Below are 5,005 nucleotides of genomic sequence, written 5' to 3' on the forward strand. Positions count from 1 at the left end.
CACAGCAGGTAGGTGCTTGCCTGCCTCACACGGAGTCAGCCTGCCAGCCTATCCCCATCACCCCACACGGTTCCCCGGCACTGCCAGGATAATTCCCAAGTGCAGAGCCAGGATTAGCAACCCCTGAGCATGGCCAGGTGTTGTCCAAAACCAAACAAAAAAAAAATTTTAAATAAATAAATAAATAAATTCTGTGACACAGTCCCAGGCAGGCGCTAACTGTGGGGGTGTCCTTGAGATCCATCCCAAGGGTGAGTGGAAATTGGCTGTGGACAGAGACCCCACTCAGCGCTGAGCTCCGGCTGGGGTGATGCAGCGCCTCTCAATGCAGACACCAGATTATTTGCACACGGAGAGGAACGGCTGGTGACGGGTGCCACTCCCTCCTTTGCCCCGTCCTTCTCCTGCTCCCCCTCTGCACTGCAGTCACCCTCTCTCCATGGTTCCGGGGTGCAGAGAGCACCAGGCACCTGTGACTCTCTAGAAGGCAGCTGAGTAGCCCCAAGATCTGTGGATCACCATGATCTGACAGCTTCCTCCCGGCCCTTCCAGACCAGAGGGAGCACCTTCCCCCAGCTGAGGAGGCGCCTCTTGGGCCCCGGAGCCCAGGGGCGAGTGGCTGGTTCCTCGGAGGCAGGCACCCGCCCAAGGGAAGCGTGGGCAGCTGTGAAGCTTGAGGAACCTGTTAGCAGCACATGTTCCAGGGTGGGCCCCCCTTCACCACCCACCCCCGTAAGTGGTGGGGAAGTGCCCCGTGAGGAGCTGCATTTCCAGGACGGAGGTCCCAGGGCAGGCAGGGAGGATGTGCTGCTGGTGTGCAGGGAGCACTGGGAGCATCGAGCGGCAGGGCTTGTTCCCTGCAGCTCGGCCAGGGTGCTTGCACCTGGGGAGGCCCCTGAGGCTACTCACTGTGGAGACCCCCCAGCCGGCCCTTCTGGGGAGCTCCGTGGGAGTCTCCCCATTCATGCTCTGTGAGATTAGTGCCAAGTCATTGGGTGGTGTTTGCCCATTTGAGGGACCCCAGGGGGAATCCAGTGCTCCCACCAGCTGTGCTTGGCCCATGCTGAGCCTGTGCCAAGGGCCCCGTTTTCTGTACAGCACCCCTTTTCAGTCAACCTGCAGCACCCACCTGAAAGCCGTCACCTGAGGAGGCAAGACACTTGCCATTCAGCCTTTCTTCTGCTCCTTCTGGCCTGCTGGGTGGCGGGACACAAGCTATCCTTGGCATTCAGATGATGGTCAGACCCCAGGGCTGGGAGAGGAGTGAAGCCGTGAAGCCGGGTGGTGGTGGTGGTGGTGGGGAGGGTCAGACTTTGTAGGTGGTTCTGGATAACACGGTGTGGAGGCCGGGGTGTCCCTCCACAAGTGCAAAATCCTGATAGAAGAGCCCAGAGCACTGACCTTGCAGCCCGAGTCCCATCTGTGAGGGGGATTGAGCAGCCTGACACCCCCCACCGCCCGTCAGCTCTGAGGGTGAGCCCAGGACCTGGGGTGTGAGCAGCGCAGGAGCAGATCCCGGGGGCCCGACTGCGTGAGCACTGGCGCAGGCACAGGCGCAGCCCACGGCCGCTGCAGCAGAAGCAGTGAAGAAAGCGAGCTGAAGCTCATCAGTCACAGGCCAGGGGCCAGCGCAGAGCTGGACACAGTTCTTTGGCAGGAGCTTGGGTCCCGCCCAGACCCCAGGACCCCTAAGCACTTTCAGGTGTGATGCCGCCCCTCCCCCCAGGAATTTGCAAACAGGACACAAGGCCCAGGCCGCGTCTGGGGAAGGACCTGGATCCTCCACTCATTTGTTTCTTAAAGATATTCTTGGAGTTTGGCCTCAGATTTAAACCGCAGACAAGGGGTCGGAGATAGTCCGGTTTGTCAGCGCTTCCTGGCGTGGGGCAGACTCCTATCAGGAGTAAGCCCTGAGCACCAGTGTGTGGCCCCGGGCTCCCAAACAAACAAGCAAATAAATAAATAGATCCCAGCCAGACAGGACATCTGTGTCCTCACGGAGAAACGAGAGGACATGACACTCCACAGACACCGCAAGGGTGACAGTTCCAGTGCTCCCAAGAGGGCGGTGCTGGGGTCTGGCCTTGCCTGGGCCACTCCAACGGCATCAGCAACTCAGGACTCAGCAAGTCGCAGCCAAGCCCCCTGAGGTGGATGCTGGGGAGGGGGCGAGGTGCCGGGTTCCCTGGCTGCCTCTGTGTGAGCGCGCTGGCAGGCCGCGGCTGACTCAGCCTGAGGTCATAGAGCACTTATCTTCAGGAGCAGCGCTTAATACCCCATTGTGCAACGCGACCAGACCGGGCTAGTTTTACTTTCGTTGAGGTGAAATGTGTTCATGCAGCACGAGTGAGAGACAGAAGCCCACACTGCCTCCCCACCCGGTGGGAAAAGCAGGCCGTCGGTGCTGAGCAGGAGCGGCCGCCGGACACAGGCTGCAGGACATGGTTTGCCGTCTCTGTACTGGCCCCGATCAGCCCTGCTCCCAACTGGCACGTGCACACACGGTGAGGGGAGGGTTTTCCACTAGGCGATTCTACTATTTTTTCTCCCTTCCAAGGCCCACTCCCAGTCCCCTCCACAAAGACACTTCAATAGTCTCTGACCTAGAGGCACCGAGAGAAGGGACAAAATGAAGTCCTGAACCCAGCCAGTGCTGCCTCCCTCTGAAATACTCCTTTTGAAACCTTAGCGGGTTCAGAAACCCTGAAAGTGATAAACAAAATACAATGAAGTTTGGTGAGCCAGGACCAGGGCTAGCTCCCTGGGGAGGTGGGTAAGGAGTGCTGATATTTCATTATCTTGTAACATTTTCCCCCAGTGGGCACCTCTACCCATCCCGGCTGGCCGCCGCCATTGGAGCGGCCAGTACACACTCATGTGGACGTGGCTTCCAGACCCGCTCCAGCCTCTCCTGGCCCCAAAGGCCTGCTTTGGAGAAACTGACAAACACTCTAGAATGTTCTGGTCTGAGAAGCAAGCTCAATTGTCTGAAGGTTAATCCAAAGAAGGAATGAGTTCAGATCTTTACAGAGAAGCCATCCCAAGCAGGTGCTCATTCTGTCCTTGCCTTAACGGGACAGACTGACCTCTGCGGACAGAAGCAGCTCGGGCAGCGGCGTGACCAAGCATGCTGTCCTGGGGGTGGACGGCATGGAGAGGGGGACAGGCGTGGAAGCAGGAAGGCACCCCTTCATGGCCACCATGGGTGCCTTTCTCCTTTCGTCAGCGTCACTGTTGTTTCCAGACACACCTGGATGTGCAGGGGATGGTGACATGCCAGAGACGGAGCCTGAGGTTCCTGGAAACAGACTAAGGTCAGAAGGGGTAGGATAGGAGCAAGTCCCAGAAGGAGGCCGTGTGTCCTGCGCTAGACTGACTGAGCCTATCTTTCTCACTAGTTTGCTGTTCGGGGCCCTGCTGGTTCAGTCTGCCAGGCTCCTGCCTGGCCCACAAGAGGCGCGGGGAGCTGTGACTCCCCACTTGCCTTCCCAGCACTGCGTGCTCACGAGCTGCAAGCACATGTGGGAAGAAACTTTTAGCATGCTGGTACTCAGGTCATGTCTGAGGAAGTCTCTGGTGCTGGCAGAAGATCACAGGGGAGATAAGGCAGTGGAAGGGGCGAGGGGCTTCTGCAGATCTCAAGCAGCACAGGCCTGGCCACAGTCCCCAAGAAAACGACTGGCTGGGGGAGGGGAACCTCATCCTTTCCAGACTTCCTGGGGGCAGGAGGGCTGGCTCAGCCAGGCCCATGTGTGCGGTGGTCGTGTGTGGCCCTGAACCACTCGTCTACGTGGGGTGCCCGGCGCCCCCTTCTTCCTGGAGGAGGCCCAGAAGGGACAGCCCTGCGTGCGCCCTGTGGGGCCCCTCTGCTCCCGCCCTTGTTTGTTCCTCCATCCCCTCCGCCTGCTTGCCCGTTCGCTCACCAGAGCACCTTGGCCGCGTCCTTCTCGCGCTGACTGTGGGGCCCTGTCTGGGGCTGTGCAGCGGGTCCTGGGGCGGGGGGACAGGTCTGGACAGGCCATTCTCAGGTTTCCTGGACTCTGCCTGCTGGCTGCCAGCACGGGAACCCCACATCCAGGAGGAACCCAGCCTCCCTAGCCCTGGCGGGCAGTCGCCGGCCGCCATTTTGAAGTCCGCCTCAGCCTGATGACCTGGCAGTTCCAGAACCTTCTGGACACTGTTGTCTGCCCAGGGTCTCACGGGGTGAGGGTCAGGCCTCGCCTGCAGTGGTCTGATGAGAAGTCACGTGCCAGGAAAAGGCTGCTCAGGCTCTCCCTCCGCCCTCCCGCCAGCCGCCCGGCCCCGTGAGCATGAATCAGCAGAGCCCAGTGGGGCAGGAAGTGACCGCCATGACGCTGCACTTTCCTCGGACTCTGGCCTGCCACCTGCCTCTTCCCAGCATTCCAACCAGCAGGAAGGTCCCTGCCCGCCCCCTTCCCAGCCTTGAGCCCGCTGGGCCAGGCGGGCCCCCCGCTGCTGTCTGCAGTTTCCAGCCCAGCACACAGCGGCTCGTGACAGTGGACACTGTGCTCATCCCCTCACCCTCCCACAGGCTGGCCAGCACATGGCATCTCTCTGGCCTTCTCAGAAACAGCCCAGTGGGCAACAAGGAGGCCTTGCCCAAGGAGTCAGGGCCACTGGACAAAGACCCCGGGGTTTCTTGAGGGCAGTGATGGCCCTCACAGATGGGGAAACTGAGGCTCGGCAGCAGTGGAGCTTGCGAGTCTCCCTTCTAGCCCTAACCCTGCTGCTCCCCAAGGGACTTGCCCTGCATCCTCCCCAACAAGAGCCCCGGGCAGGGGGTCCCCTTGTAGTTTAGAAGGACCCCAGCCAGGCTCAGGCTTGAAAGAAACAGCGGCCTGGAAGGTGGTGATCCCACCAGCTCCAGCCTCTGGCATTCCCACCTCGAAGTTCTGGGGAGGGCCCTTGGCCACTCTCAGGAGAGCTGCATCTGGATGCACAGTGGAGGCTAACGAGGTCTCATGGCATCATTTGGGGTGCACCT

The sequence above is a fragment of the Sorex araneus genome, chromosome 7 (assembly GCF_027595985.1).
Source record: "Sorex araneus isolate mSorAra2 chromosome 7, mSorAra2.pri, whole genome shotgun sequence".
Taxonomy (NCBI): domain Eukaryota; kingdom Metazoa; phylum Chordata; class Mammalia; order Eulipotyphla; family Soricidae; genus Sorex; species Sorex araneus.